The following is a 21,444-nucleotide window of genomic DNA, read 5'->3' as shown; positions in this document are numbered from 1 at the left end:
AGAGCGAGGGTGGCATCCACAGAGGCAAGGCCTGAGGCGGGGCAGAGCATGGGCGTGGGGGCGCAAAGTGACCAGCCAAGGCCCCGCAGACCCTTTGGGCAAAGCCGTTGCCTACCCAAAGCTGCTTCCCAGAAGCCTCGGCCGGCCGGCCAGTGAAATTTACATGACCACGCCATCCAGCAGAGCCAATCAGGGCCTTGCTTTCAGGATCCTCTCCATTGCTGAGAATTTGGGCAAGGGTAGAGTACAGCATGCTGACAGGTGGGCTCGCCAGGTGGAAAGAAGGCCCAGAAGCAGAGTTGGAGGCTTCTGAGCCTACAGAACTGCCACTAAGCCCTACTCTAGGGCTAGGCAGTGCTTTTGTTGGCCAAAGCCAGGGAAAAGGCCTGCCGGGGAGCAGTGTTTCGCGCCCTGAGCCCCTCACGCCTTCCCGAACGCTCCCAAACGCGGCAGAACCCTCGCCGGGCAGAGCCCTCGCCGGGCCCAGGCCTGGTGGCCTCAGCCATAGTCTTGGCCCCAGAAGGCAAGGGTGAGGACTACAGGCTGACAGCCGGTCCACAAGCCCAGGGGCTTAGCTGAGAGGGACAGACCTGTCACCTAGCCAGGGCCTACTTTCCTCTCTCTGGATAGGTCCCCTGAGTGGGAGGCGGCAGCTATCCCAGCACTCCCCAGGCTCCTGAATTTGCATGCCTCTTCCCCTTGCCCAGCCCGCTGCAGCACCCAGAAGGAAGCTGGAGAGACAGCTAAGGGTGCTCCAGAGTGGTTTTTCTTGTTGCCTTTCTTGATACCAGAGATCAGGGGAAAGCGCGAACGCAGTCCCCCACTACCAGAAATTATGCAGTCGAGTATCCCGCATTTGGGGACATCGCAGGGGTCAGCACATCCGAAGTGCAATGGATGAGCCTCACCCTGGGAGAACCACCTTCGTGATCATGGTGTCTCCCCTGCCAGGTAAGTATGAGTTGGAAGGGGACAGGGCAAGGGGGGCCCGCTTGGCATCTCCCTGCAGAGCGAGGGTGGCATCCACAGAGGCAAGGCCTGAGGCGGGGCAGAGCATGGGCGTGGGGGCGCAAAGTGACCAGCCAAGGCCCCGCAGACCCTTTGGGCAAAGCCGTTGCCTACCCAAAGCTGCTTCCCAGAAGCCTCGGCCGGCCGGCCAGTGAAATTTACATGACCACGCCATCCAGCAGAGCCAATCAGGGCCTTGCTTTCAGGATCCTCTCCATTGCTGAGAATTTGGGCAAGGGTAGAGTACAGCATGCTGACAGGTGGGCTCGCCAGGTGGAAAGAAGGCCCAGAAGCAGAGTTGGAGGCTTCTGAGCCTACAGAACTGCCACTAAGCCCTACTCTAGGGCTAGGCAGTGCTTTTGTTGGCCAAAGCCAGGGAAAAGGCCTGCCGGGGAGCAGTGTTTCGCGCCCTGAGCCCCTCACGCCTTCCCGAACGCTCCCAAACGCGGCAGAACCCTCGCCGGGCAGAGCCCTCGCCGGGCCCAGGCCTGGTGGCCTCAGCCATAGTCTTGGCCCCAGAAGGCAAGGGTGAGGACTACAGGCTGACAGCCGGTCCACAAGCCCAGGGGCTTAGCTGAGAGGGACAGACCTGTCACCTAGCCAGGGCCTACTTTCCTCTCTCTGGATAGGTCCCCTGAGTGGGAGGCGGCAGCTATCCCAGCACTCCCCAGGCTCCTGAATTTGCATGCCTCTTCCCCTTGCCCAGCCCGCTGCAGCACCCAGAAGGAAGCTGGAGAGACAGCTAAGGGTGCTCCAGAGTGGTTTTTCTTGTTGCCTTTCTTGATACCAGAGATCAGGGGAAAGCGCGAACGCAGTCCCCCACTACCAGAAATTATGCAGTCGAGTATCCCGCATTTGGGGACATCGCAGGGGTCAGCACATCCGAAGTGCAATGGATGAGCCTCACCCTGGGAGAACCACCTTCGTGATCATGGTGTCTCCCCTGCCAGGTAAGTATGAGTTGGAAGGGGACAGGGCAAGGGGGGCCCGCTTGGCATCTCCCTGCAGAGCGAGGGTGGCATCCACAGAGGCAAGGCCTGAGGCGGGGCAGAGCATGGGCGTGGGGGCGCAAAGTGACCAGCCAAGGCCCCGCAGACCCTTTGGGCAAAGCCGTTGCCTACCCAAAGCTGCTTCCCAGAAGCCTCGGCCGGCCGGCCAGTGAAATTTACATGACCACGCCATCCAGCAGAGCCAATCAGGGCCTTGCTTTCAGGATCCTCTCCATTGCTGAGAATTTGGGCAAGGGTAGAGTACAGCATGCTGACAGGTGGGCTCGCCAGGTGGAAAGAAGGCCCAGAAGCAGAGTTGGAGGCTTCTGAGCCTACAGAACTGCCACTAAGCCCTACTCTAGGGCTAGGCAGTGCTTTTGTTGGCCAAAGCCAGGGAAAAGGCCTGCCGGGGAGCAGTGTTTCGCGCCCTGAGCCCCTCACGCCCCCAAACGCGGCAGAACCCTCGCCGGGCAGAGCCCTCGCCGGGCCCAGGCCTGGTGGCCTCAGCCATAGTCTTGGCCCCAGAAGGCAAGGGTGAGGACTACAGGCTGACAGCCGGTCCACAAGCCCAGGGGCTTAGCTGAGAGGGACAGACCTGTCACCTAGCCAGGGCCTACTTTCCTCTCTCTGGATAGGTCCCCTGAGTGGGAGGCGGCAGCTATCCCAGCACTCCCCAGGCTCCTGAATTTGCATGCCTCTTCCCCTTGCCCAGCCCCATTTCCAGCCTGCTGCAGCACCCAGAAGGAAGCTGGAGAGACAGCTAAGGGTGCTCCAGAGTGGTTTTTCTTGTTGCCTTTCTTGATACCAGAGATCAGGGGAAAGCGCGAACGCAGTCCCCCACTACCAGAAATTATGCAGTCGAGTATCCCGCATTTGGGGACATCGCAGGGGTCAGCACATCCGAAGTGCAATGGATGAGCCTCACCCTGGGAGAACCACCTTCGTGATCATGGTGTCTCCCCTGCCAGGTAAGTATGAGTTGGAAGGGGACAGGGCAAGGGGGGCCCGCTTGGCATCTCCCTGCAGAGCGAGGGTGGCATCCACAGAGGCAAGGCCTGAGGCGGGGCAGAGCATGGGCGTGGGGGCGCAAAGTGACCAGCCAAGGCCCCGCAGACCCTTTGGGCAAAGCCGTTGCCTACCCAAAGCTGCTTCCCAGAAGCCTCGGCCGGCCGGCCAGTGAAATTTACATGACCACGCCATCCAGCAGAGCCAATCAGGGCCTTGCTTTCAGGATCCTCTCCATTGCTGAGAATTTGGGCAAGGGTAGAGTACAGCATGCTGACAGGTGGGCTCGCCAGGTGGAACGAAGGCCCAGAAGCAGCTTTTGAGGCCCTTTCCCAGCATTCCCCAGGCTCCTGAATTTGCATGCCTCTTCCCCTTGCCCAGCCCCATTTCCAGCCTACTGCAGCACCCAGAAGGAAGCTGGAGAGACAGCTAAGGGTGCTCCAGAGTGGTTTTTCTTGTTGCCTTTCTTGATACCAGAGATCAGGGGAAAGCGCGAACGCAGTCCCCCACTACCAGAAATTATGCAGTCGAGTATCCCGCATTTGGGGACATCGCAGGGGTCAGCACATCCGAAGTGCAATGGATGAGCCTCACCCTGGGAGAACCACCTTCGTGATCATGGTGTCTCCCCTGCCAGGTAAGTATGAGTTGGAAGGGGACAGGGCAAGGGGGGCCCGCTTGGCATCTCCCTGCAGAGCGAGGGTGGCATCCACAGAGGCAAGGCCTGAGGCGGGGCAGAGCATGGGCGTGGGGGCGCAAAGTGACCAGCCAAGGCCCCGCAGACCCTTTGGGCAAAGCCGTTGCCTACCCAAAGCTGCTTCCCAGAAGCCTCGGCCGGCCGGCCAGTGAAATTTACATGACCACGCCATCCAGCAGAGCCAATCAGGGCCTTGCTTTCAGGATCCTCTCCATTGCTGAGAATTTGGGCAAGGGTAGAGTACAGCATGCTGACAGGTGGGCTCGCCAGGTGGAACGAAGGCCCAGAAGCAGCTTTTGAGGCCCTTTCCCAGCATTCCCCAGGCTCCTGAATTTGCATGCCTCTTCCCCTTGCCCAGCCCCATTTCCAGCCTACTGCAGCACCCAGAAGGAAGCTGGAGAGACAGCTAAGGGTGCTCCAGAGTGGTTTTTCTTGTTGCCTTTCTTGATACCAGAGATCAGGGGAAAGCGCGAACGCAGTCCCCCACTACCAGAAATTATGCAGTCGAGTATCCCGCATTTGGGGACATCGCAGGGGTCAGCACATCCGAAGTGCAATGGATGAGCCTCACCCTGGGAGAACCACCTTCGTGATCATGGTGTCTCCCCTGCCAGGTAAGTATGAGTTGGAAGGGGACAGGGCAAGGGGGGCCCGCTTGGCATCTCCCTGCAGAGCGAGGGTGGCATCCACAGAGGCAAGGCCTGAGGCGGGGCAGAGCATGGGCGTGGGGGCGCAAAGTGACCAGCCAAGGCCCCGCAGACCCTTTGGGCAAAGCCGTTGCCTACCCAAAGCTGCTTCCCAGAAGCCTCGGCCGGCCGGCCAGTGAAATTTACATGACCACGCCATCCAGCAGAGCCAATCAGGGCCTTGCTTTCAGGATCCTCTCCATTGCTGAGAATTTGGGCAAGGGTAGAGTACAGCATGCTGACAGGTGGGCTCGCCAGGTGGAAAGAAGGCCCAGAAGCAGAGTTGGAGGCTTCTGAGCCTACAGAACTGCCACTAAGCCCTACTCTAGGGCTAGGCAGTGCTTTTGTTGGCCAAAGCCAGGGAAAAGGCCTGCCGGGGAGCAGTGTTTCGCGCCCTGAGCCCCTCACGCCTTCCCGAACGCTCCCAAACGCGGCAGAACCCTCGCCGGGCAGAGCCCTCGCCGGGCCCAGGCCTGGTGGCCTCAGCCATAGTCTTGGCCCCAGAAGGCAAGGGTGAGGACTACAGGCTGACAGCCGGTCCACAAGCCCAGGGGCTTAGCTGAGAGGGACAGACCTGTCACCTAGCCAGGGCCTACTTTCCTCTCTCTGGATAGGTCCCCTGAGTGGGAGGCGGCAGCTATCCCAGCACTCCCCAGGCTCCTGAATTTGCATGCCTCTTCCCCTTGCCCAGCCCGCTGCAGCACCCAGAAGGAAGCTGGAGAGACAGCTAAGGGTGCTCCAGAGTGGTTTTTCTTGTTGCCTTTCTTGATACCAGAGATCAGGGGAAAGCGCGAACGCAGTCCCCCACTACCAGAAATTATGCAGTCGAGTATCCCGCATTTGGGGACATCGCAGGGGTCAGCACATCCGAAGTGCAATGGATGAGCCTCACCCTGGGAGAACCACCTTCGTGATCATGGTGTCTCCCCTGCCAGGTAAGTATGAGTTGGAAGGGGACAGGGCAAGGGGGGCCCGCTTGGCATCTCCCTGCAGAGCGAGGGTGGCATCCACAGAGGCAAGGCCTGAGGCGGGGCAGAGCATGGGCGTGGGGGCGCAAAGTGACCAGCCAAGGCCCCGCAGACCCTTTGGGCAAAGCCGTTGCCTACCCAAAGCTGCTTCCCAGAAGCCTCGGCCGGCCGGCCAGTGAAATTTACATGACCACGCCATCCAGCAGAGCCAATCAGGGCCTTGCTTTCAGGATCCTCTCCATTGCTGAGAATTTGGGCAAGGGTAGAGTACAGCATGCTGACAGGTGGGCTCGCCAGGTGGAAAGAAGGCCCAGAAGCAGCTTTTGAGGCCCTTTCCCAGCATTCCCCAGGCTCCTGAATTTGCATGCCTCTTCCCCTTGCCCAGCCCCATTTCCAGCCTACTGCAGCACCCAGAAGGAAGCTGGAGAGACAGCTAAGGGTGCTCCAGAGTGGTTTTTCTTGTTGCCTTTCTTGATACCAGAGATCAGGGGAAAGCGCGAACGCAGTCCCCCACTACCAGAAATTATGCAGTCGAGTATCCCGCATTTGGGGACATTGCAGGGGTCAGCACATCCGAAGTGCAATGGATGAGCCTCACCCTGGGAGAACCACCTTCGTGATCATGGTGTCTCCCCTGCCAGGTAAGTATGAGTTGGAAGGGGACAGGGCAAGGGGGGCCCGCTTGGCATCTCCCTGCAGAGCGAGGGTGGCATCCACAGAGGCAAGGCCTGAGGCGGGGCAGAGCATGGGCGTGGGGGCGCAAAGTGACCAGCCAAGGCCCCGCAGACCCTTTGGGCAAAGCCGTTGCCTACCCAAAGCTGCTTCCCAGAAGCCTCGGCCGGCCGGCCAGTGAAATTTACATGACCACGCCATCCAGCAGAGCCAATCAGGGCCTTGCTTTCAGGATCCTCTCCATTGCTGAGAATTTGGGCAAGGGTAGAGTACAGCATGCTGACAGGTGGGCTCGCCAGGTGGAACGAAGGCCCAGAAGCAGCTTTTGAGGCCCTTTCCCAGCATTCCCCAGGCTCCTGAATTTGCATGCCTCTTCCCCTTGCCCAGCCCCATTTCCAGCCTACTGCAGCACCCAGAAGGAAGCTGGAGAGACAGCTAAGGGTGCTCCAGAGTGGTTTTTCTTGTTGCCTTTCTTGATACCAGAGATCAGGGGAAAGCGCGAACGCAGTCCCCCACTACCAGAAATTATGCAGTCGAGTATCCCGCATTTGGGGACATCGCAGGGGTCAGCACATCCGAAGTGCAATGGATGAGCCTCACCCTGGGAGAACCACCTTCGTGATCATGGTGTCTCCCCTGCCAGGTAAGTATGAGTTGGAAGGGGACAGGGCAAGGGGGGCCCGCTTGGCATCTCCCTGCAGAGCGAGGGTGGCATCCACAGAGGCAAGGCCTGAGGCGGGGCAGAGCATGGGCGTGGGGGCGCAAAGTGACCAGCCAAGGCCCCGCAGACCCTTTGGGCAAAGCCGTTGCCTACCCAAAGCTGCTTCCCAGAAGCCTCGGCCGGCCGGCCAGTGAAATTTACATGACCACGCCATCCAGCAGAGCCAATCAGGGCCTTGCTTTCAGGATCCTCTCCATTGCTGAGAATTTGGGCAAGGGTAGAGTACAGCATGCTGACAGGTGGGCTCGCCAGGTGGAAAGAAGGCCCAGAAGCAGAGTTGGAGGCTTCTGAGCCTACAGAACTGCCACTAAGCCCTACTCTAGGGCTAGGCAGTGCTTTTGTTGGCCAAAGCCAGGGAAAAGGCCTGCCGGGGAGCAGTGTTTCGCGCCCTGAGCCCCTCACGCCTTCCCGAACGCTCCCAAACGCGGCAGAACCCTCGCCGGGCAGAGCCCTCGCCGGGCCCAGGCCTGGTGGCCTCAGCCATAGTCTTGGCCCCAGAAGGCAAGGGTGAGGACTACAGGCTGACAGCCGGTCCACAAGCCCAGGGGCTTAGCTGAGAGGGACAGACCTGTCACCTAGCCAGGGCCTACTTTCCTCTCTCTGGATAGGTCCCCTGAGTGGGAGGCGGCAGCTATCCCAGCACTCCCCAGGCTCCTGAATTTGCATGCCTCTTCCCCTTGCCCAGCCCCATTTCCAGCCTACTGCAGCACCCAGAAGGAAGCTGGAGAGACAGCTAAGGGTGCTCCAGAGTGGTTTTTCTTGTTGCCTTTCTTGATACCAGAGATCAGGGGAAAGCGCGAACGCAGTCCCCCACTACCAGAAATTATGCAGTCGAGTATCCCGCATTTGGGGACATCGCAGGGGTCAGCACATCCGAAGTGCAATGGATGAGCCTCACCCTGGGAGAACCACCTTCGTGATCATGGTGTCTCCCCTGCCAGGTAAGTATGAGTTGGAAGGGGACAGGGCAAGGGGGGCCCGCTTGGCATCTCCCTGCAGAGCGAGGGTGGCATCCACAAAGGCAAGGCCTGAGGCGGGGCAGAGCATGGGCGTGGGGGCGCAAAGTGACCAGCCAAGGCCCCGCAGACCCTTTGGGCAAAGCCGTTGCCTACCCAAAGCTGCTTCCCAGAAGCCTCGGCCGGCCGGCCAGTGAAATTTACATGACCACGCCATCCAGCAGAGCCAATCAGGGCCTTGCTTTCAGGATCCTCTCCATTGCTGAGAATTTGGGCAAGGGTAGAGTACAGCATGCTGACAGGTGGGCTCGCCAGGTGGAAAGAAGGCCCAGAAGCAGAGTTGGAGGCTTCTGAGCCTACAGAACTGCCACTAAGCCCTACTCTAGGGCTAGGCAGTGCTTTTGTTGGCCAAAGCCAGGGAAAAGGCCTGCCGGGGAGCAGTGTTTCGCGCCCTGAGCCCCTCACGCCTTCCCGAACGCTCCCAAACGCGGCAGAACCCTCGCCGGGCAGAGCCCTCGCCGGGCCCAGGCCTGGTGGCCTCAGCCATAGTCTTGGCCCCAGAAGGCAAGGGTGAGGACTACAGGCTGACAGCCGGTCCACAAGCCCAGGGGCTTAGCTGAGAGGGACAGACCTGTCACCTAGCCAGGGCCTACTTTCCTCTCTCTGGATAGGTCCCCTGAGTGGGAGGCGGCAGCTATCCCAGCACTCCCCAGGCTCCTGAATTTGCATGCCTCTTCCCCTTGCCCAGCCCCATTTCCAGCCTGCTGCAGCACCCAGAAGGAAGCTGGAGAGACAGCTAAGGGTGCTCCAGAGTGGTTTTTCTTGTTGCCTTTCTTGATACCAGAGATCAGGGGAAAGCGCGAACGCAGTCCCCCACTACCAGAAATTATGCAGTCGAGTATCCCGCATTTGGGGACATCGCAGGGGTCAGCACATCCGAAGTGCAATGGATGAGCCTCACCCTGGGAGAACCACCTTCGTGATCATGGTGTCTCCCCTGCCAGGTAAGTATGAGTTGGAAGGGGACAGGGCAAGGGGGGCCCGCTTGGCATCTCCCTGCAGAGCGAGGGTGGCATCCACAGAGGCAAGGCCTGAGGCGGGGCAGAGCATGGGCGTGGGGGCGCAAAGTGACCAGCCAAGGCCCCGCAGACCCTTTGGGCAAAGCCGTTGCCTACCCAAAGCTGCTTCCCAGAAGCCTCGGCCGGCCGGCCAGTGAAATTTACATGACCACGCCATCCAGCAGAGCCAATCAGGGCCTTGCTTTCAGGATCCTCTCCATTGCTGAGAATTTGGGCAAGGGTAGAGTACAGCATGCTGCCAGGTGGAAAGAAGGCCCAGAAGCAGAGTTGGAGGCTTCTGAGCCTACAGAACTGCCACTAAGCCCTACTCTAGGGCTAGGCAGTGCTTTTGTTGGCCAAAGCCAGGGAAAAGGCCTGCCGGGGAGCAGTGTTTCGCGCCCTGAGCCCCTCACGCCTTCCCGAACGCTCCCAAACGCGGCAGAACCCTCGCCGGGCAGAGCCCTCGCCGGGCCCAGGCCTGGTGGCCTCAGCCATAGTCTTGGCCCCAGAAGGCAAGGGTGAGGACTACAGGCTGACAGCCGGTCCACAAGCCCAGGGGCTTAGCTGAGAGGGACAGACCTGTCACCTAGCCAGGGCCTACTTTCCTCTCTCTGGATAGGTCCCCTGAGTGGGAGGCGGCAGCTATCCCAGCACTCCCCAGGCTCCTGAATTTGCATGCCTCTTCCCCTTGCCCAGCCCGCTGCAGCACCCAGAAGGAAGCTGGAGAGACAGCTAAGGGTGCTCCAGAGTGGTTTTTCTTGTTGCCTTTCTTGATACCAGAGATCAGGGGAAAGCGCGAACGCAGTCCCCCACTACCAGAAATTATGCAGTCGAGTATCCCGCATTTGGGGACATCGCAGGGGTCAGCACATCCGAAGTGCAATGGATGAGCCTCACCCTGGGAGAACCACCTTCGTGATCATGGTGTCTCCCCTGCCAGGTAAGTATGAGTTGGAAGGGGACAGGGCAAGGGGGGCCCGCTTGGCATCTCCCTGCAGAGCGAGGGTGGCATCCACAGAGGCAAGGCCTGAGGCGGGGCAGAGCATGGGCGTGGGGGCGCAAAGTGACCAGCCAAGGCCCCGCAGACCCTTTGGGCAAAGCCGTTGCCTACCCAAAGCTGCTTCCCAGAAGCCTCGGCCGGCCGGCCAGTGAAATTTACATGACCACGCCATCCAGCAGAGCCAATCAGGGCCTTGCTTTCAGGATCCTCTCCATTGCTGAGAATTTGGGCAAGGGTAGAGTACAGCATGCTGACAGGTGGGCTCGCCAGGTGGAAAGAAGGCCCAGAAGCAGCTTTTGAGGCCCTTTCCCAGCATTCCCCAGGCTCCTGAATTTGCATGCCTCTTCCCCTTGCCCAGCCCCATTTCCAGCCTACTGCAGCACCCAGAAGGAAGCTGGAGAGACAGCTAAGGGTGCTCCAGAGTGGTTTTTCTTGTTGCCTTTCTTGATACCAGAGATCAGGGGAAAGCGCGAACGCAGTCCCCCACTACCAGAAATTATGCAGTCGAGTATCCCGCATTTGGGGACATCGCAGGGGTCAGCACATCCGAAGTGCAATGGATGAGCCTCACCCTGGGAGAACCACCTTCGTGATCATGGTGTCTCCCCTGCCAGGTAAGTATGAGTTGGAAGGGGACAGGGCAAGGGGGGCCCGCTTGGCATCTCCCTGCAGAGCGAGGGTGGCATCCACAGAGGCAAGGCCTGAGGCGGGGCAGAGCATGGGCGTGGGGGCGCAAAGTGACCAGCCAAGGCCCCGCAGACCCTTTGGGCAAAGCCGTTGCCTACCCAAAGCTGCTTCCCAGAAGCCTCGGCCGGCCGGCCAGTGAAATTTACATGACCACGCCATCCAGCAGAGCCAATCAGGGCCTTGCTTTCAGGATCCTCTCCATTGCTGAGAATTTGGGCAAGGGTAGAGTACAGCATGCTGACAGGTGGGCTCGCCAGGTGGAACGAAGGCCCAGAAGCAGCTTTTGAGGCCCTTTCCCAGCATTCCCCAGGCTCCTGAATTTGCATGCCTCTTCCCCTTGCCCAGCCCCATTTCCAGCCTACTGCAGCACCCAGAAGGAAGCTGGAGAGACAGCTAAGGGTGCTCCAGAGTGGTTTTTCTTGTTGCCTTTCTTGATACCAGAGATCAGGGGAAAGCGCGAACGCAGTCCCCCACTACCAGAAATTATGCAGTCGAGTATCCCGCATTTGGGGACATCGCAGGGGTCAGCACATCCGAAGTGCAATGGATGAGCCTCACCCTGGGAGAACCACCTTCGTGATCATGGTGTCTCCCCTGCCAGGTAAGTATGAGTTGGAAGGGGACAGGGCAAGGGGGGCCCGCTTGGCATCTCCCTGCAGAGCGAGGGTGGCATCCACAGAGGCAAGGCCTGAGGCGGGGCAGAGCATGGGCGTGGGGGCGCAAAGTGACCAGCCAAGGCCCCGCAGACCCTTTGGGCAAAGCCGTTGCCTACCCAAAGCTGCTTCCCAGAAGCCTCGGCCGGCCGGCCAGTGAAATTTACATGACCACGCCATCCAGCAGAGCCAATCAGGGCCTTGCTTTCAGGATCCTCTCCATTGCTGAGAATTTGGGCAAGGGTAGAGTACAGCATGCTGACAGGTGGGCTCGCCAGGTGGAAAGAAGGCCCAGAAGCAGAGTTGGAGGCTTCTGAGCCTACAGAACTGCCACTAAGCCCTACTCTAGGGCTAGGCAGTGCTTTTGTTGGCCAAAGCCAGGGAAAAGGCCTGCCGGGGAGCAGTGTTTCGCGCCCTGAGCCCCTCACGCCTTCCCGAACGCTCCCAAACGCGGCAGAACCCTCGCCGGGCAGAGCCCTCGCCGGGCCCAGGCCTGGTGGCCTCAGCCATAGTCTTGGCCCCAGAAGGCAAGGGTGAGGACTACAGGCTGACAGCCGGTCCACAAGCCCAGGGGCTTAGCTGAGAGGGACAGACCTGTCACCTAGCCAGGGCCTACTTTCCTCTCTCTGGATAGGTCCCCTGAGTGGGAGGCGGCAGCTATCCCAGCACTCCCCAGGCTCCTGAATTTGCATGCCTCTTCCCCTTGCCCAGCCCCATTTCCAGCCTGCTGCAGCACCCAGAAGGAAGCTGGAGAGACAGCTAAGGGTGCTCCAGAGTGGTTTTTCTTGTTGCCTTTCTTGATACCAGAGATCAGGGGAAAGCGCGAACGCAGTCCCCCACTACCAGAAATTATGCAGTCGAGTATCCCGCATTTGGGGACATCGCAGGGGTCAGCACATCCGAAGTGCAATGGATGAGCCTCACCCTGGGAGAACCACCTTCGTGATCATGGTGTCTCCCCTGCCAGGTAAGTATGAGTTGGAAGGGGACAGGGCAAGGGGGGCCCGCTTGGCATCTCCCTGCAGAGCGAGGGTGGCATCCACAGAGGCAAGGCCTGAGGCGGGGCAGAGCATGGGCGTGGGGGCGCAAAGTGACCAGCCAAGGCCCCGCAGACCCTTTGGGCAAAGCCGTTGCCTACCCAAAGCTGCTTCCCAGAAGCCTCGGCCGGCCGGCCAGTGAAATTTACATGACCACGCCATCCAGCAGAGCCAATCAGGGCCTTGCTTTCAGGATCCTCTCCATTGCTGAGAATTTGGGCAAGGGTAGAGTACAGCATGCTGACAGGTGGGCTCGCCAGGTGGAACGAAGGCCCAGAAGCAGCTTTTGAGGCCCTTTCCCAGCATTCCCCAGGCTCCTGAATTTGCATGCCTCTTCCCCTTGCCCAGCCCCATTTCCAGCCTACTGCAGCACCCAGAAGGAAGCTGGAGAGACAGCTAAGGGTGCTCCAGAGTGGTTTTTCTTGTTGCCTTTCTTGATACCAGAGATCAGGGGAAAGCGCGAACGCAGTCCCCCACTACCAGAAATTATGCAGACGAGTATCCCGCATTTGGGGACATCGCAGGGGTCAGCACATCCGAAGTGCAATGGATGAGCCTCACCCTGGGAGAACCACCTTCGTGATCATGGTGTCTCCCCTGCCAGGTAAGTATGAGTTGGAAGGGGACAGGGCAAGGGGGGCCCGCTTGGCATCTCCCTGCAGAGCGAGGGTGGCATCCACAGAGGCAAGGCCTGAGGCGGGGCAGAGCATGGGCGTGGGGGCGCAAAGTGACCAGCCAAGGCCCCGCAGACCCTTTGGGCAAAGCCGTTGCCTACCCAAAGCTGCTTCCCAGAAGCCTCGGCCGGCCGGCCAGTGAAATTTACATGACCACGCCATCCAGCAGAGCCAATCAGGGCCTTGCTTTCAGGATCCTCTCCATTGCTGAGAATTTGGGCAAGGGTAGAGTACAGCATGCTGACAGGTGGGCTCGCCAGGTGGAAAGAAGGCCCAGAAGCAGAGTTGGAGGCTTCTGAGCCTACAGAACTGCCACTAAGCCCTACTCTAGGGCTAGGCAGTGCTTTTGTTGGCCAAAGCCAGGGAAAAGGCCTGCCGGGGAGCAGTGTTTCGCGCCCTGAGCCCCTCACGCCTTCCCGAACGCTCCCAAACGCGGCAGAACCCTCGCCGGGCAGAGCCCTCGCCGGGCCCAGGCCTGGTGGCCTCAGCCATAGTCTTGGCCCCAGAAGGCAAGGGTGAGGACTACAGGCTGACAGCCGGTCCACAAGCCCAGGGGCTTAGCTGAGAGGGACAGACCTGTCACCTAGCCAGGGCCTACTTTCCTCTCTCTGGATAGGTCCCCTGAGTGGGAGGCGGCAGCTATCCCAGCACTCCCCAGGCTCCTGAATTTGCATGCCTCTTCCCCTTGCCCAGCCCCATTTCCAGCCTGCTGCAGCACCCAGAAGGAAGCTGGAGAGACAGCTAAGGGTGCTCCAGAGTGGTTTTTCTTGTTGCCTTTCTTGATACCAGAGATCAGGGGAAAGCGCGAACGCAGTCCCCCACTACCAGAAATTATGCAGTCGAGTATCCCGCATTTGGGGACATCGCAGGGGTCAGCACATCCGAAGTGCAATGGATGAGCCTCACCCTGGGAGAACCACCTTCGTGATCATGGTGTCTCCCCTGCCAGGTAAGTATGAGTTGGAAGGGGACAGGGCAAGGGGGGCCCGCTTGGCATCTCCCTGCAGAGCGAGGGTGGCATCCACAGAGGCAAGGCCTGAGGCGGGGCAGAGCATGGGCGTGGGGGCGCAAAGTGACCAGCCAAGGCCCCGCAGACCCTTTGGGCAAAGCCGTTGCCTACCCAAAGCTGCTTCCCAGAAGCCTCGGCCGGCCGGCCAGTGAAATTTACATGACCACGCCATCCAGCAGAGCCAATCAGGGCCTTGCTTTCAGGATCCTCTCCATTGCTGAGAATTTGGGCAAGGGTAGAGTACAGCATGCTGACAGGTGGGCTCGCCAGGTGGAAAGAAGGCCCAGAAGCAGAGTTGGAGGCTTCTGAGCCTACAGAACTGCCACTAAGCCCTACTCTAGGGCTAGGCAGTGCTTTTGTTGGCCAAAGCCAGGGAAAAGGCCTGCCGGGGAGCAGTGTTTCGCGCCCTGAGCCCCTCACGAACGCTCCCAAACGCGGCAGAACCCTCGCCGGGCAGAGCCCTCGCCGGGCCCAGGCCTGGTGGCCTCAGCCATAGTCTTGGCCCCAGAAGGCAAGGGTGAGGACTACAGGCTGACAGCCGGTCCACAAGCCCAGGGGCTTAGCTGAGAGGGACAGACCTGTCACCTAGCCAGGGCCTACTTTCCTCTCTCTGGATAGGTCCCCTGAGTGGGAGGCGGCAGCTATCCCAGCACTCCCCAGGCTCCTGAATTTGCATGCCTCTTCCCCTTGCCCAGCCCCATTTCCAGCCTGCTGCAGCACCCAGAAGGAAGCTGGAGAGACAGCTAAGGGTGCTCCAGAGTGGTTTTTCTTGTTGCCTTTCTTGATACCAGAGATCAGGGGAAAGCGCGAACGCAGTCCCCCACTACCAGAAATTATGCAGTCGAGTATCCCGCATTTGGGGACATCGCAGGGGTCAGCACATCCGAAGTGCAATGGATGAGCCTCACCCTGGGAGAACCACCTTCGTGATCATGGTGTCTCCCCTGCCAGGTAAGTATGAGTTGGAAGGGGACAGGGCAAGGGGGGCCCGCTTGGCATCTCCCTGCAGAGCGAGGGTGGCATCCACAGAGGCAAGGCCTGAGGCGGGGCAGAGCATGGGCGTGGGGGCGCAAAGTGACCAGCCAAGGCCCCGCAGACCCTTTGGGCAAAGCCGTTGCCTACCCAAAGCTGCTTCCCAGAAGCCTCGGCCGGCCGGCCAGTGAAATTTACATGACCACGCCATCCAGCAGAGCCAATCAGGGCCTTGCTTTCAGGATCCTCTCCATTGCTGAGAATTTGGGCAAGGGTAGAGTACAGCATGCTGACAGGTGGGCTCGCCAGGTGGAACGAAGGCCCAGAAGCAGCTTTTGAGGCCCTTTCCCAGCATTCCCCAGGCTCCTGAATTTGCATGCCTCTTCCCCTTGCCCAGCCCCATTTCCAGCCTACTGCAGCACCCAGAAGGAAGCTGGAGAGACAGCTAAGGGTGCTCCAGAGTGGTTTTTCTTGTTGCCTTTCTTGATACCAGAGATCAGGGGAAAGCGCGAACGCAGTCCCCCACTACCAGAAATTATGCAGTCGAGTATCCCGCATTTGGGGACATCGCAGGGGTCAGCACATCCGAAGTGCAATGGATGAGCCTCACCCTGGGAGAACCACCTTCGTGATCATGGTGTCTCCCCTGCCAGGTAAGTATGAGTTGGAAGGGGACAGGGCAAGGGGGGCCCGCTTGGCATCTCCCTGCAGAGCGAGGGTGGCATCCACAGAGGCAAGGCCTGAGGCGGGGCAGAGCATGGGCGTGGGGGCGCAAAGTGACCAGCCAAGGCCCCGCAGACCCTTTGGGCAAAGCCGTTGCCTACCCAAAGCTGCTTCCCAGAAGCCTCGGCCGGCCGGCCAGTGAAATTTACATGACCACGCCATCCAGCAGAGCCAATCAGGGCCTTGCTTTCAGGATCCTCTCCATTGCTGAGAATTTGGGCAAGGGTAGAGTACAGCATGCTGACAGGTGGGCTCGCCAGGTGGAAAGAAGGCCCAGAAGCAGAGTTGGAGGCTTCTGAGCCTACAGAACTGCCACTAAGCCCTACTCTAGGGCTAGGCAGTGCTTTTGTTGGCCAAAGCCAGGGAAAAGGCCTGCCGGGGAGCAGTGTTTCGCGCCCTGAGCCCCTCACGCCTTCCCGAACGCTCCCAAACGCGGCAGAACCCTCGCCGGGCAGAGCCCTCGCCGGGCCCAGGCCTGGTGGCCTCAGCCATAGTCTTGGCCCCAGAAGGCAAGGGTGAGGACTACAGGCTGACAGCCGGTCCACAAGCCCAGGGGCTTAGCTGAGAGGGACAGACCTGTCACCTAGCCAGGGCCTACTTTCCTCTCTCTGGATAGGTCCCCTGAGTGGGAGGCGGCAGCTATCCCAGCACTCCCCAGGCTCCTGAATTTGCATGCCTCTTCCCCTTGCCCAGCCCCATTTCCAGCCTGCTGCAGCACCCAGAAGGAAGCTGGAGAGACAGCTAAGGGTGCTCCAGAGTGGTTTTTCTTGTTGCCTTTCTTGATACCAGAGATCAGGGGAAAGCGCGAACGCAGTCCCCCACTACCAGAAATTATGCAGTCGAGTATCCCGCATTTGGGGACATCGCAGGGGTCAGCACATCCGAAGTGCAATGGATGAGCCTCACCCTGGGAGAACCACCTTCGTGATCATGGTGTCTCCCCTGCCAGGTAAGTATGAGTTGGAAGGGGACAGGGCAAGGGGGGCCCGCTTGGCATCTCCCTGCAGAGCGAGGGTGGCATCCACAGAGGCAAGGCCTGAGGCGGGGCAGAGCATGGGCGTGGGGGCGCAAAGTGACCAGCCAAGGCCCCGCAGACCCTTTGGGCAAAGCCGTTGCCTACCCAAAGCTGCTTCCCAGAAGCCTCGGCCGGCCGGCCAGTGAAATTTACATGACCACGCCATCCAGCAGAGCCAATCAGGGCCTTGCTTTCAGGATCCTCTCCATTGCTGAGAATTTGGGCAAGGGTAGAGTACAGCATGCTGACAGGTGGGCTCGCCAGGTGGAAAGAAGGCCCAGAAGCAGAGTTGGAGGCTTCTGAGCCTACAGAACTGCCACTAAGCCCTACTCTAGGGCTAGGCAGTGCTTTTGTTGGCCAAAGCCAGGGAAAAGGCCTGCCGGGGAGCAGTGTTTCGCGCCCTGAGCCCCTCACGCCTTCCCGAACGCTCCCAAACGCGGCAGAACCCTCGCCGGGCAGAGCCCTCGCCGGGCCCAGGCCTGGTGGCCTCAGCCATAGTCTTGGCCCCAGAAGGCAAGGGTGAGGACTACAGGCTGACAGCCGGTCCACAAGCCCAGGGGCTTAGCTGAGAGGGACAGACCTGTCACCTAGCCAGGGCCTACTTTCCTCTCTCTGGATAGGTCCCCTGAGTGGGAGGCGGCAGCTATCCCAGCACTCCCCAGGCTCCTGAATTTGCATGCCTCTTCCCCTTGCCCAGCCCCATTTCCAGCCTGCTGCAGCACCCAGAAGGAAGCTGGAGAGACAGCTAAGGGTGCTCCAGAGTGGTTTTTCTTGTTGCCTTTCTTGATACCAGAGATCAGGGGAAAGCGCGAACGCAGTCCCCCACTACCAGAAATTATGCAGTCGAGTATCCCGCATTTGGGGACATCGCAGGGGTCAGCACATCCGAAGTGCAATGGATGAGCCTCACCCTGGGAGAACCACCTTCGTGATCATGGTGTCTCCCCTGCCAGGTAAGTATGAGTTGGAAGGGGACAGGGCAAGGGGGGCCCGCTTGGCATCTCCCTGCAGAGCGAGGGTGGCATCCACAGAGGCAAGGCCTGAGGCGGGGCAGAGCATGGGCGTGGGGGCGCAAAGTGACCAGCCAAGGCCCCGCAGACCCTTTGGGCAAAGCCGTTGCCTACCCAAAGCTGCTTCCCAGAAGCCTCGGCCGGCCGGCCAGTGAAATTTACATGACCACGCCATCCAGCAGAGCCAATCAGGGCCTTGCTTTCAGGATCCTCTCCATTGCTGAGAATTTGGGCAAGGGTAGAGTACAGCATGCTGACAGGTGGGCTCGCCAGGTGGAAAGAAGGCCCAGAAGCAGAGTTGGAGGCTTCTGAGCCTACAGAACTGCCACTAAGCCCTACTCTAGGGCTAGGCAGTGCTTTTGTTGGCCAAAGCCAGGGAAAAGGCCTGCCGGGGAGCAGTGTTTCGCGCCCTGAGCCCCTCACGCCTTCCCGAACGCTCCCAAACGCGGCAGAACCCTCGCCGGGCAGAGCCCTCGCCGGGCCCAGGCCTGGTGGCCTCAGCCATAGTCTTGGCCCCAGAAGGCAAGGGTGAGGACTACAGGCTGACAGCCGGTCCACAAGCCCAGGGGCTTAGCTGAGAAGGACAGACCTGTCACCTAGCCAGGGCCTACTTTCCTCTCTCTGGATAGGTCCCCTGAGTGGGAGGCGGCAGCTATCCCAGCACTCCCCAGGCTCCTGAATTTGCATGCCTCTTCCCCTTGCCCAGCCCGCTGCAGCACCCAGAAGGAAGCTGGAGAGACAGCTAAGGGTGCTCCAGAGTGGTTTTTCTTGTTGCCTTTCTTGATACCAGAGATCAGGGGAAAGCGCGAACGCAGTCCCCCACTACCAGAAATTATGCAGTCGAGTATCCCGCATTTGGGGACATCGCAGGGGTCAGCACATCCGAAGTGCAATGGATGAGCCTCACCCTGGGAGAACCACCTTCGTGATCATGGTGTCTCCCCTGCCAGGTAAGTATGAGTTGGAAGGGGACAGGGCAAGGGGGGCCCGCTTGGCATCTCCCTGCAGAGCGAGGGTGGCATCCACAGAGGCAAGGCCTGAGGCGGGGCAGAGCATGGGCGTGGGGGCGCAAAGTGACCAGCCAAGGCCCCGCAGACCCTTTGGGCAAAGCCGTTGCCTACCCAAAGCTGCTTCCCAGAAGCCTCGGCCGGCCGGCCAGTGAAATTTACATGACCACGCCATCCAGCAGAGCCAATCAGGGCCTTGCTTTCAGGATCCTCTCCATTGCTGAGAATTTGGGCAAGGGTAGAGTACAGCATGCTGACAGGTGGGCTCGCCAGGTGGAAAGAAGGCCCAGAAGCAGAGTTGGAGGCTTCTGAGCCTACAGAACTGCCACTAAGCCCTACTCTAGGGCTAGGCAGTGCTTTTGTTGGCCAAAGCCAGGGAAAAGGCCTGCCGGGGAGCAGTGTTTCGCGCCCTGAGCCCCTCACGCCTTCCCGAACGCTCCCAAACGCGGCAGAACCCTCGCCGGGCAGAGCCCTCGCCGGGCCCAGGCCTGGTGGCCTCAGCCATAGTCTTGGCCCCAGAAGGCAAGGGTGAGGACTACAGGCTGACAGCCGGTCCACAAGCCCAGGGGCTTAGCTGAGAGGGACAGACCTGTCACCTAGCCAGGGCCTACTTTCCTCTCTCTGGATAGGTCCCCTGAGTGGGAGGCGGCAGCTATCCCAGCACTCCCCAGGCTCCTGAATTTGCATGCCTCTTCCCCTTGCCCAGCCCGCTGCAGCACCCAGAAGGAAGCTGGAGAGACAGCTAAGGGTGCTCCAGAGTGGTTTTTCTTGTTGCCTTTCTTGATACCAGAGATCAGGGGAAAGCGCGAACGCAGTCCCCCACTACCAGAAATTATGCAGTCGAGTATCCCGCATTTGGGGACATCGCAGGGGTCAGCACATCCGAAGTGCAATGGATGAGCCTCACCCTGGGAGAACCACCTTCGTGATCATGGTGTCTCCCCTGCCAGGTAAGTATGAGTTGGAAGGGGACAGGGCAAGGGGGGCCCGCTTGGCATCTCCCTGCAGAGCGAGGGTGGCATCCACAGAGGCAAGGCCTGAGGCGGGGCAGAGCATGGGCGTGGGGGCGCAAAGTGACCAGCCAAGGCCCCGCAGACCCTTTGGGCAAAGCCGTTGCCTACCCAAAGCTGCTTCCCAGAAGCCTCGGCCGGCCGGCCAGTGAAATTTACATGACCACGCCATCCAGCAGAGCCAATCAGGGCCTTGCTTTCAGGATCCTCTCCATTGCTGAGAATTTGGGCAAGGGTAGAGTACAGCATGCTGACAGGTGGGCTCGCCAGGTGGAAAGAAGGCCCAGAAGCAGAGTTGGAGGCTTCTGAGCCTACAGAACTGCCACTAAGCCCTACTCTAGGGCTAGGCAGTGCTTTTGTTGGCCAAAGCCAGGGAAAAGGCCTGCCGGGGAGCAGTGTTTCGCGCCCTGAGCCCCTCACGCCTTCCCGAACGCTCCCAAACGCGGCAGAACCCTCGCCGGGCAGAGCCCTCGCCGGGCCCAGGCCTGGTGGCCTCAGCCATAGTCTTGGCCCCAGAAGGCAAGGGTGAGGACTACAGGCTGACAGCCGGTCCACAAGCCCAGGGGCTTAGCTGAGAGGGACAGACCTGTCACCTAGCCAGGGCCTACTTTCCTCTCTCTGGATAGGTCCCCTGAGTGGGAGGCGGCAGCTATCCCAGCACTCCCCAGGCTCCTGAATTTGCATGCCTCTTCCCCTTGCCCAGCCCCATTTCCAGCCTGCTGCAGCACCCAGAAGGAAGCTGGAGAGACAGCTAAGGGTGCTCCAGAGTGGTTTTTCTTGTTGCCTTTCTTGATACCAGAGATCAGGGGAAAGCGCGAACGCAGTCCCCCACTACCAGAAATTATGCAGTCGAGTATCCCGCATTTGGGGACATCGCAGGGGTCAGCACATCCGAAGTGCAATGGATGAGCCTCACCCTGGGAGAACCACCTTCGTGATCATGGTGTCTCCCCTGCCAGGTAAGTATGAGTTGGAAGGGGACAGGGCAAGGGGGGCCCGCTTGGCATCTCCCTGCAGAGCGAGGGTGGCATCCACAGAGGCAAGGCCTGAGGCGGGGCAGAGCATGGGCGTGGGGGCGCAAAGTGACCAGCCAAGGCCCCGCAGACCCTTTGGGCAAAGCCGTTGCCTACCCAAAGCTGCTTCCCAGAAGCCTCGGCCGGCCGGCCAGTGAAATTTACATGACCACGCCATCCAGCAGAGCCAATCAGGGCCTTGCTTTCAGGATCCTCTCCATTGCTGAGAATTTGGGCAAGGGTAGAGTACAGCATGCTGACAGGTGGGCTCGCCAGGTGGAACGAAGGCCCAGAAGCAGCTTTTGAGGCCCTTTCCCAGCATTCCCCAGGCTCCTGAATTTGCATGCCTCTTCCCCTTGCCCAGCCCCATTTCCAGCCTACTGCAGCACCCAGAAGGAAGCTGGAGAGACAGCTAAGGGTGCTCCAGAGTGGTTTTTCTTGTTGCCTTTCTTGATACCAGAGATCAGGGGAAAGCGCGAACGCAGTCCCCCACTACCAGAAATTATGCAGTCGAGTATCCCGCATTTGGGGACATCGCAGGGGTCAGCACATCCGAAGTGCAATGGATGAGCCTCACCCTGGGAGAACCACCTTCGTGATCATGGTGTCTCCCCTGCCAGGTAAGTATGAGTTGGAAGGGGACAGGGCAAGGGGGGCCCGCTTGGCATCTCCCTGCAGAGCGAGGGTGGCATCCACAGAGGCAAGGCCTGAGGCGGGGCAGAGCATGGGCGTGGGGGCGCAAAGTGACCAGCCAAGGCCCCGCAGACCCTTTGGGCAAAGCCGTTGCCTACCCAAAGCTGCTTCCCAGAAGCCTCGGCCGGCCGGCCAGTGAAATTTACATGACCACGCCATCCAGCAGAGCCAATCAGGGCCT

The 21,444-nt window shown here is 60.0% G+C and overlaps 24 non-coding genes across 24 annotated transcripts; all 24 read right to left on the bottom strand.

The window, feature by feature from the left end:
• Positions 1–795: 795 nt before the first annotated feature.
• Positions 796–959, bottom strand: LOC138293821 (U1 spliceosomal RNA). The gene has a single exon (XR_011203116.1). It is a non-coding gene; the product is annotated as a U1 spliceosomal RNA (small nuclear RNA).
• Positions 960–1,802: 843 nt separating this feature from the next.
• LOC138293814 (U1 spliceosomal RNA) lies at positions 1,803–1,966 on the bottom strand. The gene has a single exon (XR_011203115.1). It is a non-coding gene; the product is annotated as a U1 spliceosomal RNA (small nuclear RNA).
• Positions 1,967–2,809: 843 nt separating this feature from the next.
• LOC138293810 (U1 spliceosomal RNA) lies at positions 2,810–2,973 on the bottom strand. The gene has a single exon (XR_011203114.1). It is a non-coding gene; the product is annotated as a U1 spliceosomal RNA (small nuclear RNA).
• A 510-nt stretch (positions 2,974–3,483) lies between these two features.
• Positions 3,484–3,647, bottom strand: LOC138293806 (U1 spliceosomal RNA). Its single transcript, XR_011203113.1, has one exon. It is a non-coding gene; the product is annotated as a U1 spliceosomal RNA (small nuclear RNA).
• A 510-nt stretch (positions 3,648–4,157) lies between these two features.
• Positions 4,158–4,321, bottom strand: LOC138293799 (U1 spliceosomal RNA). The gene has a single exon (XR_011203112.1). It is a non-coding gene; the product is annotated as a U1 spliceosomal RNA (small nuclear RNA).
• Positions 4,322–5,164: 843 nt separating this feature from the next.
• LOC138293787 (U1 spliceosomal RNA) lies at positions 5,165–5,328 on the bottom strand. Its single transcript, XR_011203110.1, has one exon. It is a non-coding gene; the product is annotated as a U1 spliceosomal RNA (small nuclear RNA).
• Positions 5,329–5,838: 510 nt separating this feature from the next.
• On the bottom strand, positions 5,839–6,002 carry LOC138295283 (U1 spliceosomal RNA). Its single transcript, XR_011203563.1, has one exon. It is a non-coding gene; the product is annotated as a U1 spliceosomal RNA (small nuclear RNA).
• A 510-nt stretch (positions 6,003–6,512) lies between these two features.
• LOC138293780 (U1 spliceosomal RNA) lies at positions 6,513–6,676 on the bottom strand. Its single transcript, XR_011203109.1, has one exon. It is a non-coding gene; the product is annotated as a U1 spliceosomal RNA (small nuclear RNA).
• An 855-nt stretch (positions 6,677–7,531) lies between these two features.
• Positions 7,532–7,695, bottom strand: LOC138293773 (U1 spliceosomal RNA). Its single transcript, XR_011203106.1, has one exon. It is a non-coding gene; the product is annotated as a U1 spliceosomal RNA (small nuclear RNA).
• Positions 7,696–8,550: 855 nt separating this feature from the next.
• Positions 8,551–8,714, bottom strand: LOC138293767 (U1 spliceosomal RNA). The gene has a single exon (XR_011203105.1). It is a non-coding gene; the product is annotated as a U1 spliceosomal RNA (small nuclear RNA).
• Positions 8,715–9,544: 830 nt separating this feature from the next.
• LOC138293760 (U1 spliceosomal RNA) lies at positions 9,545–9,708 on the bottom strand. Its single transcript, XR_011203102.1, has one exon. It is a non-coding gene; the product is annotated as a U1 spliceosomal RNA (small nuclear RNA).
• Positions 9,709–10,218: 510 nt separating this feature from the next.
• LOC138293754 (U1 spliceosomal RNA) lies at positions 10,219–10,382 on the bottom strand. The gene has a single exon (XR_011203099.1). It is a non-coding gene; the product is annotated as a U1 spliceosomal RNA (small nuclear RNA).
• A 510-nt stretch (positions 10,383–10,892) lies between these two features.
• On the bottom strand, positions 10,893–11,056 carry LOC138293748 (U1 spliceosomal RNA). The gene has a single exon (XR_011203097.1). It is a non-coding gene; the product is annotated as a U1 spliceosomal RNA (small nuclear RNA).
• An 855-nt stretch (positions 11,057–11,911) lies between these two features.
• On the bottom strand, positions 11,912–12,075 carry LOC138293743 (U1 spliceosomal RNA). Its single transcript, XR_011203096.1, has one exon. It is a non-coding gene; the product is annotated as a U1 spliceosomal RNA (small nuclear RNA).
• A 510-nt stretch (positions 12,076–12,585) lies between these two features.
• Positions 12,586–12,749, bottom strand: LOC138295205 (U1 spliceosomal RNA). Its single transcript, XR_011203534.1, has one exon. It is a non-coding gene; the product is annotated as a U1 spliceosomal RNA (small nuclear RNA).
• Positions 12,750–13,604: 855 nt separating this feature from the next.
• LOC138293738 (U1 spliceosomal RNA) lies at positions 13,605–13,768 on the bottom strand. The gene has a single exon (XR_011203095.1). It is a non-coding gene; the product is annotated as a U1 spliceosomal RNA (small nuclear RNA).
• An 847-nt stretch (positions 13,769–14,615) lies between these two features.
• On the bottom strand, positions 14,616–14,779 carry LOC138293732 (U1 spliceosomal RNA). The gene has a single exon (XR_011203094.1). It is a non-coding gene; the product is annotated as a U1 spliceosomal RNA (small nuclear RNA).
• A 510-nt stretch (positions 14,780–15,289) lies between these two features.
• Positions 15,290–15,453, bottom strand: LOC138293720 (U1 spliceosomal RNA). Its single transcript, XR_011203091.1, has one exon. It is a non-coding gene; the product is annotated as a U1 spliceosomal RNA (small nuclear RNA).
• An 855-nt stretch (positions 15,454–16,308) lies between these two features.
• LOC138293718 (U1 spliceosomal RNA) lies at positions 16,309–16,472 on the bottom strand. Its single transcript, XR_011203088.1, has one exon. It is a non-coding gene; the product is annotated as a U1 spliceosomal RNA (small nuclear RNA).
• Positions 16,473–17,327: 855 nt separating this feature from the next.
• Positions 17,328–17,491, bottom strand: LOC138293712 (U1 spliceosomal RNA). Its single transcript, XR_011203086.1, has one exon. It is a non-coding gene; the product is annotated as a U1 spliceosomal RNA (small nuclear RNA).
• Positions 17,492–18,334: 843 nt separating this feature from the next.
• On the bottom strand, positions 18,335–18,498 carry LOC138293704 (U1 spliceosomal RNA). Its single transcript, XR_011203082.1, has one exon. It is a non-coding gene; the product is annotated as a U1 spliceosomal RNA (small nuclear RNA).
• Positions 18,499–19,341: 843 nt separating this feature from the next.
• On the bottom strand, positions 19,342–19,505 carry LOC138293698 (U1 spliceosomal RNA). The gene has a single exon (XR_011203081.1). It is a non-coding gene; the product is annotated as a U1 spliceosomal RNA (small nuclear RNA).
• Positions 19,506–20,360: 855 nt separating this feature from the next.
• Positions 20,361–20,524, bottom strand: LOC138293696 (U1 spliceosomal RNA). The gene has a single exon (XR_011203080.1). It is a non-coding gene; the product is annotated as a U1 spliceosomal RNA (small nuclear RNA).
• Positions 20,525–21,034: 510 nt separating this feature from the next.
• LOC138293693 (U1 spliceosomal RNA) lies at positions 21,035–21,198 on the bottom strand. The gene has a single exon (XR_011203079.1). It is a non-coding gene; the product is annotated as a U1 spliceosomal RNA (small nuclear RNA).
• Positions 21,199–21,444: the final 246 nt, after the last annotated feature.

This window comes from Pleurodeles waltl, chromosome 1_1 (assembly GCF_031143425.1).
Source record: "Pleurodeles waltl isolate 20211129_DDA chromosome 1_1, aPleWal1.hap1.20221129, whole genome shotgun sequence".
NCBI lineage: Eukaryota > Metazoa > Chordata > Amphibia > Caudata > Salamandridae > Pleurodeles > Pleurodeles waltl.
Note: the sequence above shows the minus strand (reverse complement) of the source record. Positions and strands in the feature narration are given on the sequence as shown.